Source organism: Micropterus dolomieu, linkage group LG17, assembly GCF_021292245.1.
Source record: "Micropterus dolomieu isolate WLL.071019.BEF.003 ecotype Adirondacks linkage group LG17, ASM2129224v1, whole genome shotgun sequence".
In the NCBI taxonomy this organism is placed as follows: Eukaryota; Metazoa; Chordata; class Actinopteri; order Centrarchiformes; family Centrarchidae; genus Micropterus; species Micropterus dolomieu.
Genome location: NC_060166.1, coordinates 14003058 through 14016818, shown reverse-complemented (window position 1 = coordinate 14016818; position 13761 = coordinate 14003058). Strand labels below are relative to the sequence as shown.

The window sequence follows — 13761 nt, the reverse complement described above, 5'->3', positions numbered from 1 at the left end:
TTCTCCATGCCTAATAACATCTCAATGTCAAGCACCAATCCATCTGTCTCTCTCTGCACTGTATGTCCTGAAGTTAACACACTTCCCAATCACAGAGAATCCACTTCCCTGTGGCAGTTGCTGAACAAAATTTTAAATATAGGGATAATAAATGAGCAAGTGGCCAAGCTGAGGTCAAAATACTTTAAATTCAGTTTATTCAGCAGGCATCGTGTACTTTATGTGTGGAGCTGCAGTTGCAATTCAAGTCAAGAATTTAGTGAAAGTGACACCAAACCTGATTTGCAGGCTACTTTGGAACATGCATTCTGGGTCAAAATGCCCCTTTCCTCCAGTTATCTCTACCTAACTGCTTGCCCTTTGTGCTTGCTCCTCTTTACCACATTCTTTTCACTCTGCTCTCATCTTTCTTTGTTACTTTCTTCCTCTTCTGCTTTTTCTTTTTTCTTTCTTTTTTTTTCTCAAAAAACACTCTTTTCTCTGCTTCCACTTAATATCTCTCTTAAACCCTTGGGGCTTTTTCTTCAACTGCAGTTTTAGAGCAATTGATTACACCACACTCCTCTTCACCATCGCTCTTTTCCTGTTCGCATGCCCAACACACACGCACACTCGCACAAATCTCTCTTTTCCCTACCTCTCACTGTAATACTGTTCTTGACTTTTAACTCTTAACATATTTCTCTTTGCCCGAGAGAAGGGAGCCATGTGGTGGATGTATACGCACACAGACACACACACACACACACACACACACACACACACACATTGATGTTGAGGGTCTGTGTAAATAGGCATAAACACACACTCTTATAAAGGACAAATCCTGACAGACAAGAGGTCCAATCTCTGTGTGGAAGTGAGAAGAGAGTAGCATTCAATAGAGAGCACACGCATATTTACATCCTTTCCATCTCTTTTCTCGCCCACTCTGACTCTGACTCTACCTCTCTCTCTATCTCACTCTCTCACTCTCTCTCCTCCTCTCCTTCTTTCCCTCAGACACACACACACACACACACACACACACACACACACATGCACAGACAAACCCCCTCTCACATAGGAGTAGATAGAGAGCGGTGAAGAGCAGAAGGAGCAGAGCTGAGGCAGGCAGGAGGGCTGTTGTTGATTGAACAAAGCCAGGAAAGGAGTGCGCAATCCTGGGGAGATCAGCAGCTGTGAAATGCCTCGAAGGGAGCCTGCCAGCTACTCCTGCAGAGACCTGAAGGTAAGCCTTGTGCACCGCTGATGGAGAAAAAAACAGAGGAATAGACAGAGAGGATAGAGGAGGTTGTAAAGCCGCTAATGCATGGTACTGTGGCTCCACATCCAAGCTGTCTCCTCTCAGTTTGTCTGTGGATGGCATCGCCTGCTGTGTTGATGTGTTTCATTTCACAGCCACAAATCCCAACTGGAGATGCTTGCCAAATAAAAAAGTATGCATTACATGAAAGCAGATCAAAAACTATTAGAGTTACAAAAGCTAGAAACAGGGAGACAAGGACAGATAGCGAGAGAAGATGTGAGATAAAGCAAGGCAACAGAAAGAGAGCAGGAGCAGGAAAGTGATCATGGGAAAAGTGGCTGGATTACCCTCCTCAATCGGTTACAACCTTTATCATCACATCTTGTCTCCTTCATCTTATGTCACCGGAGAGATACATAGATCATCACCATGCATCTCCTTGCTCTCATGGCGGGGGCAGGGTAATCAAAAAGGCAATGGATTTCTCTGACGCAAGCAGAGAAAAGCCTGTCAACACTCTTGCTGTTTGTGCAGACTCGTGTGCTGTGCTGTAGATCTCTCAGTGCAATGCAGGAGTTTTACGAGCGTAGCAGCAGCAGGACCAGAAGCAGGAGTCAATGTGCATGTGTGTGTTACTGTAAATGCGTCTGTGTGTGTGTGTGTGTGTGTGGGAGGAGGGGGTTTGTATCACTGTCACACAATGCATGTTTTAGCTCTTACACATTTTTATACATTCAACAAAAGCAGGAGATAAAGCGGCAGATGTGGGGTATTGGTAGCTGTTGCAATGTTTTCATGAATATTGTAGGCTACACTAGAAGCATTGAGAGAAAATCATTTATATTGATTCCCATGAAACAATCTCTCTGGGCTGAGGATTAGGGCTGCTTGCTTTAATGTGTGATGTACACCACTATTTTCTCCTCAGTTGTAGCTCCGGTACAGTGCACTCTGCAGGACACACATCTCGAGAGTTGTTGCTGTAAAACTTTGATGACGATGCAGTGGGCTGAGCAGCCACATTAATCGAACACAGTTTCCCCAAAGCATCTGTCCTTCCTCGTATTGTCTCATCAGGAAATGTCAAGACTGCACCAAAGCAATCGTAATTTTTTAAATATCTGTTCTCTGGCACACCATGGAGGAAGTGCAAACCTTGTCTGCAGTCAATATTAACCACATTTTTACATATGGCACATGCTTAACTCAAACCCAATGGAGCAAGAGGAAAGGGAAAGCCCATACTGACAAAATGATTTCTTAATAATGGCTTTGCAACAAAACCTGTCTGTTTGCCACACTTAAGGCTACTTTTATCACCGTAATCTACCATGATGCTCACAGCTGGATGAACCGTGATTGGCTATTTAAAGAGTCTAGAGGGAAGTGTAAACCACTAAGAAGTAATGTTTTTTGATGGATGGCCTTTTGACCTCAGCGCTATCATAGCTGCAACTCAGCGCTGCGTACCTTGCTCCCCTCCTGCTCAGTTATTATCCATGTCCTGATCTCCCTAACAAGTGGACAAAAAAGGAAAAAGGATATAGTACACAGCAGGATCTTAGAAAACTCTCAAAAGAGAAGACACTGTGAATAATTAATTGCCTCTGTTTATTTAGTCAAGACTGTGAGTCTGTAGGGGATGTGGGGAAGGCGCCGTTCGTCAAGCAGATCCACATTCACTAATACTGCAGCGGCACATTTGTGTCAAGAGCTTAGCCAGGCGTTAGGATTTTTTTCTTTTTTGTATTTAGTGCCATGGAAAATGTGTGTACATGTCAGAGTACTGCATAAAAATACAGTATTTTTTATTGGGCGGTTGAGACCCACATGCCTTATTTATGCAACACTACTGAATTAGTTGTGATGTGTATATTATCCTTAAGTTTTAGGTTGTGCACTTTAGTTTGAGCTGTATATGACTACAATTCAATCTCTTGGTATTTGAATGAAACTGATAAACAGCATAACATTTCTTACACAATCTAGTCCTTTCCTAAGGAAAATGGTTCTTATCCACTACATTTCTATTTTCATCTGTTTTTATTTTTCGGTTTTATTGCTGAAACACAATACCTATAACATAAATACAGCAATTGGAAAAGGAACCCAGAGTTTGGATTAAAGAGCAGCATCCCTTGAGATGACCCATGAACCTAGATCATCTGGAACAGGCACCACGTCGAGCGTGGCGATCTTCCTCCTGGCCCAACTTGGAATTAAGGCTGGCTAATGTTCGGTCTGGATGAAATGGGACTCTGGCTGGCCAAGCAACAGGAAACCAGAGACTGTTCTATCTTACCTTTACAGACACCTTCTCCATCAACATCCCAGATCAAGCACAGGTGGGCCGTGTTCTGAGAGGACAGAGCACAAGACTCAAGCAAGATGAGAGCAGGCGGATTCTATATTTACGTTGATTATGCTTGGTGCTCAAACACAGTCAAAGTGGATGGACACTCTGACTCTCTCCCAAATGTCAGACTTTTTATGTGGAGATGAAAACCACATTGTCATCACTATCTTGTCACTGCTGTTTACATTATCCTAGACCTAAACCTACATTGTTTTACGTTATTTGTTGTGTTTAGCATGCTACCCTGTTTAATAAATTTTATTTACAGTTATGTTCTATATGTTTAGCATGAAGGGACTACAAACTTACATGTCGCCAAACATTCCTTGTGTGTTATATAAATAAATTGTCTTGATCCTTAAAAAATCTGCAACCAATGCAAATTCAAGGCCCTGTGTTAAAGTTACTGGTTGTAGGCCTAACAGCAAGTGTTGTTTAATACTGTTGTCATACTCTGTCCCTCCTCTTCACCCACATCCTTGGTTCCCCTGGACCTTTCATTATCATTTTACATATGTCCACCAAATGCCCCCGGACTTTCCCTCCTTTCCACATCACCTGACTACCCCTCGCATTTACACACCTGTTCCCACTTATCAGCCCTGCAGTTACCAGTGTTTGGGACTTTGCCCGCCTGCTAGCATCCAGTGTGCTAGCCTCCAGCCTTCACATTGGCCCGCTAGCAACCAGCTTCCACTCCAGTCCATTATGCTTAGGTTTGTAAGTCTGAAGCCTTCCTTTCCTGAGCCTGTTAGCCCATTACATGTCTGTTCTGAGCAGGCTAGCCTTCTACTTGTCTAGGGAAGATCTGAAGAGCCACCCTAATGCCCAGTGGTCACCCTTTTGAAGAGACTAGCTATGCTATTTTTACAGTACAGCATACTGAGGACTCTCCATAAGGAGATGGGTCCTGATGTCACTAGCTTGTTCAGCTGCCAAGTGCCACTGAGACTCAGTTGCACAGCACTTCTGCCTATTCACCAGAAACACCGAAATGCCACAAGCCATGTCAGGTCCCCAGTCTGCATCCCAGTCAGCTGCCTGGCAGCTCTCACTCATCAGTCCCTCCTGAGCTGCAGCAGTCACCAGTTCCTCCTGAGCTGCAGTAATCCACTTAGTCTGAGCTGCAGCAGTCTCCTATGGCTATGGTTCAGCAGGATCCTGTTTCCCTGGCTCCACAGCCTCACCTGTCGGTCTCCCAGCTGCCGCTTTCCCCAAATCCTGCAGCCCTGTCACCAGCCTCCGTCTCTGCACTCCAGCGGGTAGTCCCCTGCCCTGCACTTTAGCGGGTGGCTATAGTCCTGCTCTCCAGCCACCATCCTCCGAGCCTGAACTCCAGACAATGCATGCTTATTAAATGGGCTGTGTCAACCTGCAGCAGCATCTTCTGGTGGCAGCTGCCTTTCCTGACCTCCAGCCTCATCACCAGCCTGAGGTCTCCTGCTCCTCCCAGCCCTCATGCCATCCTTCTGCACCACCCATGTTCTTCAGTTCCCAGACTACTTGCTCCTGAATCCTTTCCTGACCAGCCTGATGGAACATCTACAATTCGTCCCTTGAGGGGACGTCTCCTCTTCAGCCACTTCCCTGGTTCCCCAGGTGCTTTTGTTGCCATTTTTCATCTGTCCACCAGATGCCCTCGGACATTCCCTCCTTTCCACATCACCTGATTATCCCACCCATTTACATACTTGCTTCCACTTCTGTCATCAGCCCTGCAGTTACCTGACCTTCCCTGCTCACCTGTTTCCTCTCTTTCTCATCAACCCTACATCAGCCCTTTTCCACTCACTCCCTACCAGAGCTTCCTATGTTAAGTTGCTGTGTATCATGTCTTGGTTCCATGTTTCTGTCTGCCATACGTGCATGTTGTGCTTATTGTGTAAATAAATTAATGAACTGGATCAGCTCTGCCTCTGGAAGCTGCATTAGGGGCTTAGTTAGTGGCTTCTCTTTCTTGTTCCATTACCCCTACCTTACCAAAGCAATAAAGGCATTGTTGCGTCTGTGAGTCGCATTCTAGCGGTTCGTCAAAATAAAAGTCCTGCCTTCTGCATGTGTAAAATGATCAACAAATATGCAAATAATAATATGAAAATAGCTTCTTGTTTCAGGTCACCTTGCTCTTAATGTCGGTCAGTGTGCTCATCTGAGACAGTCTTGTTTACCTTTCAGGTGATTTGAAATCAAATTATGTAGAAACACTACATGGTTACCAAAAAGACTATTCAATATTATATGTCATAGATTACATTTTAACAACTGTGAAAATGCATTCCAGTATACATCCCATGTCCAGGTTAACAAGCCCTCAGAATCTTCATTATGGTTTATGTTCTTATCTGTCAGCAGCAGGTTATGTGGAATGAGATCTCCAGCATCTCCTGCTCCTGGTTTAGCTCCACTGTTTAGCTTCACTTTATCTGGCGTTATTATAATAAAGGATCCCTCATACTGTTTACTGGGACTCCTTTGTTAAGCATGGCAGACAATAGCATAGATGCGTTGATGTCTCGTGTCAAGCTGACACGCATTCAGGTCAGGCAAGTTTAATTAAATCACATGAGGGTTTATGTTAATTGCATTACAGGATTCCTGCATTCATATGGTGCATATAGTTGTAAATATCACACTTGTACATGCAGTTGGCTGATTTTGATATTTAGTTACGTGAATGATTTAAAAACAAAAACAGTACAACAATAGTCACTTTAACTGGCCAGCATAACAAACGCCCATGAATATGATTAGCTTACATTCATGCACAGACACACTGGCAGCTTAGCTAAATTCAGGGCACAGTGATTCATATGGTGCATGGACAATTTAGCACCACGTGCAATGCAAATAGAGGACAATCAATACATGCACACATTTCATTTTGAGCATTTGAAAAAAAGGATGTTGTTTATCACTGCAGTATCATTAAAATATAGGCAGCAAAGACATTCAGGTCTCTACTACATCTGGAGGGAATTTTACAGGTTTTACATAAGCATCTATGAAGCTTGAGCATCGATCACCCAGGAGAAACACATCAGATAGAAAAGAGAAGTACCGCATGGTTAATAAGGCCTGTAGTGTGACTACATGGATTGTTTTTATTTGACATGCTTCGTCTTTTAAACACTTTTAAAGATGAAGTGATTGCTAAGCTCTTTTTGCAACAGTCTCATTCACACCATGTCATCTACTGTGGTCAACAGAGTTTAAGCCCATCACTAAAGGACACCTTGGCAGAAAGTGCACTGAGCAAAGGGTGTATTACTCAGCAGCTTCACCAAACAAGCTGGTCTGAGATTTTTTTAAGATGCAACTGTAGGATCGTTATCTCAGTTTATTCTGTCTTGGCATGTGATGACGATAGAGAGGAAGGCTCATCAGAGGGACAAGCATGGGGAGACATTGAAGCAGGTCAGGAATTCCAATCAAGAACCTTTTGACCTTTGGCTCCTCCGGCGTTCGCCTTATGCTGCCTTGCTCTGCAGTCCTCTCCCACCCTGCTCATTTCCTCCCATCCTCCCTCATCCCTTCCTCCCCTTCTCTCCTGTCCTACACTGAGGTGAAACAACTCAGGATATATCAACGTTTGTATCAGACCACAGCATTCTTAGGTGAGCAAAAGTAATGGAACAAATAAACTTAAAGTAAAAAACATTTAATATTTGGTGGCATAACCCTTGCTTGCAATAACTGCCTCAAGCCTGCGACCCATCGACATCACCAACTGTTCATTTGTGATGCTATTCCAGGCTTTTACCACAACTTATTTCAGTTCTTGTTTGTTTTGGGGTGTTTCTTCCTTCAGTCTCCTCTTAAGGAGGTGAAATGCATGCTCTGTTGGGTTAAGGTCAGGTGATTGACTTGGCCAGTCTAAAACCTTCCACTTTTTCCCCTGATGAAGTCCTTTGTTTTGTTGGCAGTGTGCTTTGGGTCATTGACCTGCTGCATGAGAAACTTCCTCCCAATTAGTTTCAATGCATTTCTCCTTAAATTGGCAGACAAAATGTTTCTGTCCACTTCTGAAGTCATTCTGCTGCTACCATGATCAGTTACATCATCAATAAATATTAATGAGCCTGTTCCTGAAGCAGCCATGCACGCCCAAGCCATGACATTACCTCCACCAGGCTTCACAGATGAGCTTGTATGCTTCGGATCATAAGCAGTTTCTTTCTTTCTCCACACTTTGGCCTTTCCATCACTTTGGTAGAGATTAATCTTGGTCTCATCAATCAATAAGATTGTGTTCCAGAACTTTTGCGGCTCATCTCTGTACTTCTTTGCAAATTTCAATCTGGCCTTCTGATTCTTCCTGCTGATGAGCGGTTTGCATCTTGTGGTGTGGCCTCTATATTTCTGCTCTCTGAGTCTTCTTCGAACAGTGGATTGTGATACCTTCACCCCTGCACTGTGGAGGTCGTTGGTGATGTCACTTACTGATATTTTGGGGGGTTTCTTCACAGCTCTCACGATATTTCTGTCATCAACTACTGTTGTTTTCCTTGGCCGACCTGTTGGATGTCTGTTGCTCAGTACACCAGTAGTTTCTTTCTTTTCAGGACATTCCAAATTGTTGTGCTTGTTATGCCCAATGTTTGTCCAATGGCTCTGGTCAATTTTCCTTCTTTTCTCAGCTTGACAATGGCTTACTTTTCTCCCATAGACAGCTCTCTGGTCTTCATGTTGGTTTATCCTCTTTAACAGGAAATGCAGTCTTTATAGGTTTGAACCAAGGATGAAACTTAGACTAGTCATGCAGAGCTATTTAATGTTTGGACAATCAACCTAAAAGGCAATACCTGGGCAACAAGAAACATCTGTCAGTCACATGTTCCAATAGTTTTGCTCACTTGAAAAATGGGTGGGTTCAAACAGAGGGTGGTATGTCCTGAGTTGTTTAACACATCTAGATGTGAATACCAGGAAATAAAAGCCGAAATTCTGGACTCTTGTCTCATACTCATCTTTTCATCTTAAACCCAAATGTCTTCAGTGAACAACAAAAACAAAGGAATTTGCCTTAACGTTCTAATACTTTTGGAGGGGACTGTATATTTATATTGTACTCATCTCCACATGATTCCCTCTCATTCCAAATTAAGTTCATCATTGCCTTCTAAGACAGAGCAGTGGCATATGGAATCTGGGATCTACAAGAGGCAAGGACTTGACAGAAACACCAGATAAGAAAAACAAACAGGGTGTTGGGGAGCATGCCCACCCACTCAACCTCACACATCTTTCCATCAAATCTGTCATGCTCCACGCCAGTGTGGTTGAAGAGGGTGTTATGTGTCTCCAGTAGGTGTTGGGTTTTAATCCCATCCAAGCTCCACTCAGCAGCACTGTGAAATCTTGGCTAGCTTTTAACATACTCCATTGAAGTAGACAGATCTCAAACACGCAGTAAAGCAACAGCTATTCTTGGCTTGAACCACTGTGTGCAAAATGTACTGGGAGAGTGAGATTGAATGAAGGACAGCAAGTGTGTCTGTGTGTGGGGGGGGGGGGACATGTAGTGCTCATGTTGTGGTTAGATAAATGTGTCACATTGTAGGGACTTCATTTTTGGGGACGAAACTCAAGTCCCCATGATGTGATTAATTCAATTTTAGGGTGGAGACTTGGTTTAAGGTTAGAGTTAGCGAAGCCAAGTAGTGGTTTTGGTTAGGACAAGTCTCCAGGAAATTAATGTAAGTCAATGTAATGCCCTCTGACATGATGATGCGTGTGTGTGTGTGTGTGTGTGTGAGAGAGAGTGTGTGGAAGAGAGAGAGAGACAGAGAGAGAGAGAGAAAGACAGAGAGACAGGGAGTTGGACATATCATTAGGGAAATTGTTTCTCCAGAGTGAGTCTCAGTGCAGCAGTGTCACTCCAGAGAAGGTCATCCATGTGAAGGACACAACAGGATACACTCAGCTCACTATCAGGCATAAATGGAAGGAAGGGATGCTATGAAGTTTGTGTGTGTGTGCGCGCGTGCGGGCGTGTTTGCTGGGCCTAGAGCCAACTAACTAGCTGGGGACGTTTTTAGTCATTTGACCCACCCGACCTCAAAGTGTCATAAGTGAGCAGAGATAGGGATGAAGCCATGTTATTTTATGGGCCAATCTTAGCCAGGGACATAGTCATGACAGGCCCGGTAACCATGACTCTTCGCTTTCACTCAAGGGGAGGAGTGAAAGAGGGCAGGGAATCATGGAAATAGAAAGTTCTAGTGCTTCCATTGCCAAGAAACAGAGACCGCAGATAAGCTGGAACAACTCTGCCAGTGTAGATATCTATCCGATGCAGTGATTCGGTAAATATAGATGCTGTTTCAATATCTTAAAAGCTGAGCTCTGCTGCAAACCTTTTCTTTTGTTTTTTCCCTTTCCTCCTTTTTTTTGCCTATTTTTTCTCTCCTTTGTCAGCAGTGTATTTGATGAACCGACAGAAAACTGTGAGCTATGACCTCAAAATCTATGGATGAGTGCCCACATATAGTCAAATTTGTATTGGAAATTAAGGAATACTGCTGAATTTGCATCATCTTACTGCCATTTGTAAAATTGTCATGCTCAGCAGTATAAGCACTATTGTCAGGTCAGAGTCTGGTGTAGAGAAAGGTTACTGAAATATTGTGTATATATATATATTTTTTTTTTTTATAAAATACTGCTGATATTTTGTAATTCCTGAAAAGATACAAATCTTTTACCTAACAGCTGCAAGCAGCATTCTCAGCCTTTGTAAAATAAGCACGTCTGTGCAAATTTCAAGCAGGAAACAGTGTTTCTCTACAGAGTGGAAAACTAAATGGATAACCTCCATATAATGGGAAATAAAAAAGTAATTCACAGAATGAAAGAGTTTACAATTGTGTTGATCAAGTGAGAATTATAATTGGGGTAATGAATCTGTTGCAGGGGCTTTATTGGAGCAGTGATTAGTATTGAAAAAAACCTTCTCTTGGCTCAGCTCCAAGCCAGCTCTTTTCTTCAGAGCTGCACACAGAGCTGACAACACAAGTTTCTGAAGTTCTGAAAATGAAGAAAATTAAATCATGAAGCAAGTGATATTTGGTACAATACAGGCCGTAGGGAGGAATTATAGAGCTTGCCACGGGTTAGAAAGAAAAAGATTCACATTTTGCTGTGCTCTGTGCAGATAATTGTTTACAGCGGACAGTGTCAGCAAATAAGGAAAATATATGTCCTTAAGATATCCCTTAGGAAGCAAGTTCCCTGGTTTACTAGTACCCATTGGATTTAAGCACAACAGATGAGTGCTCTTGTTATCAGGACACAAACACAATTCAGCCAAAGCATCCTGCCACTCTCCCGGTAACAAGATAAATGCTTGTTACCCTCTTAACGCACCAAGATAAAGCACCCCAGCGGGTATCCATGTTCGAACACCTCTCATTTGGGCGTGTTGAGTCTGCTGCTGTGAACAGACACCGCAATCACAGCCTTGCTGAAAATACACACAGGTCTGGAGTTCACAAATCTCCAGGGAGTCATGTTTAATTCATGAGAAAACCTAAAATGAGTCAGAAAGCGAGACCTTGCAACCCCTGTAATGTATTCAGCGAGTTTTTTCGGAAGCTTTGTGTGTGTCCTGCGCCTCTGCTGTCTGTCTGTCTGTCTGTCTTTTCCCTGTTCGGATGCCTGTCACGTCACTCTGCCCTTTGCTTTGGACCATCCATGTCAACACTACATTCCTGTGTGGATCTGATTTGTGACGTGGTCCTCTCACTTTTCCACACTTGCCTTTGCATTCCCTCTCTTCGCTTGTCAGCGATCAAATAGAGTAACATCAAAGACAGATGACAAAGAAATGTCAGATGTTGTTAAGGTCAGGAACCAGGGGCAAAAGTAATTTACCTATGTTCTTTTGCGTGGTTGCTTACAAGGCCCTTGTTCTTTTTAGTAAATAAAAAGTAGTTGATTTTCAAACAACACCCAGGGGCTCTATAATTTAATTGCCTCTTGTAGAGCTCCAAAGGTGTTGTAAGATTGCTGCTAAAATTAGGGCTTTATCCCCCCTAACACATTCACACCCCCACTTCCCTCTATAACTATAGCAGTGGCTGTTATTAAATCCAACATCATTCAGGAGACATTGAAAGTGTTCCTTTTCTACTTATCACTTTGTACCTCACATAACGTGATGTTTAAAAATACCTGTTTTAGCATACAACTCAGGAGCAGAGAAATACTTTTTAATATAACATCACACAAAGTGCAGACTGTCAGCACATAGTTGCTCCAGTGGAGCTAAAAACAACCACAAAGATAATATGTACACTTGTTTTATATCAGAATAAATGTAAACTAAAAGAGACAATTAGATTTTCTGTGACAGTATTTATTTCTCTGTCTCTAGCAGATTAAGAAAGCAATCACTGCCTCTGCTCTGAAGGATGATGTGGCTGTGGTAGAGTGTGAGAGCAGTGTGTTTGTGTTGTAGTTGTGTTTCTGTGTATGTCTGCATGTGGGCACGTGTAGTCGAAGCAACTGGTGACGCGGGTAATGACGAGCCTGCTCTTTGTTTAGGTCTTCCAGCAGTGAACATTCTGCACCTTAATCATGCATGCAATGTACATACAGTACAAGTACATTCAGGACATACACACCAATCTTGTTTTTCTTGATGTGATATTGTGTTTAACTTCAAATATAAGTTCCTATTTAAACATGTATAAGTTAGTATTTAATTCAGGTTGCGTGTATTTTTACAGGCTAAGCAGCAAATGCATCTACTGCTTGTTCAGGTGCTGTATTCATGAATGCGCCAACCCTGTCGGCAAAAAAACATTATGTACAACTGATATGTTTTGCATCAAACACATTTTGAGCAAAACATAATTCCTGGAAGTGCTACTTTTTGCACCACATGCAAGATGTCGCCTCCTCAGTCCCATGTGTGGTTGGGTTTAGACAACAAAAGCAACGTGTATTGCCTCATGATTCAAGCCCGTGACGAACACAAGTGGTCCCTCATCTCAGTTATTAGTTAGGAGGGTCATAACCCAATTTTACAGATAATCACCTGGGGACCATGAATACCTGTACAAAATTTCATGGCAGTTCATACAATACATATCGGGATATTCCAGTCTGGACCAAAATGGTGGACTGACCAATTGATTTCACTGATATCACTGACATTATGCTATTATACTTTTGACTGAACTCCACATTATGGAAGTGAGAGAGAGAGCTGTGCCATAGCCTCAGCTGGTTTTGCCAACACGTTTTTATGCCTAAATGACAAAATAGGTAAACTTTCAACTGTCCCAAAACAACATAGGCTATATAACCAATTTCCAAAGCGACATACATATCCGTTGGAAAGTACAATGACATAGGGGAAACCGGGTATGGTTGTAGGTTGGGGACAGTGTTAACATCACCAATTCCACCAATTAGGGATTGTATAGGAGCCATGTTATCATTTCAGTATTTACCTACTTCCATTGATAGTGGTTGTCAAGGCTGGAAACAGGCACATTTAGAATATACAGAGAAAAAAAATTATTTTGAAGTTAGAAAGTAATTTTGACCAAGACTATATTTTGTTTAGTATCTAAACTATTGCAGATAAAATTATGTCTTTTATTAGATGAAAATGTAGTTTATTAGGCAACCTGTGATGCATTTTCCCTCTGCTAATTTCAAACCACTATGCTAATACAGCTAGCTAAACAAGGGCTGACAGGAGTGGGGTGTAACACTTATTTAAAAAGTATAACAGCCATCTCTTACATACACTTTCTTGAATTTATAATTTTTACAGAGTGCCCTATGCAATCTCTGGGCCTACCAAGCCTGCAGTCCAAGGTTACCAGCATTAATTTGTTACAACCTACCCCACTACCGGGGTAGATTTGTTGTTGCAGAAACAAAAAGTGTTACAACCATATCTGGTCTCCCCTATATGAACATTCTCCAAAATGATGTGTTCGGCAAGTTACTCAGAAATTGTAATATATTACTAGTTACTTATTACTCCTTAAAAAAGTAATATTATTTCTTTACTTATTACTGGCAGATAAAAGTAACTAGTTACGTTACTAGTTACGTTACTATATTACTTTCCAGTGTTTCCCACAGAATGACAGCTGGGGGGGGAGGGTTTGTGCAGAGAAAAAGGGAGCGAGCCAGG

The 13761-nt window shown here is 42.4% G+C and overlaps 1 protein-coding gene across 3 annotated transcripts in view; it reads left to right on the top strand.

Moving 5' to 3' along the window:
* Positions 1 to 1207: 1207 nt before the first annotated feature.
* The window catches only part of kcnj5 (potassium inwardly rectifying channel subfamily J member 5), a 33733-nt gene continuing 21179 nt past the window's right edge, over positions 1208 to 13761 (top strand). The window contains exon 1 of one of the 3 annotated variants that reach the window (XM_046073535.1): positions 1208 to 1231. The gene's annotated coding sequence lies outside the window, so the exon portion shown is untranslated. Of the gene's footprint in view, positions 1232 to 9797; positions 9911 to 13761 lie in introns of those variants that run through there. The other 2 variants (XM_046073536.1, XM_046073534.1) reach the window with 2 other exon arrangements.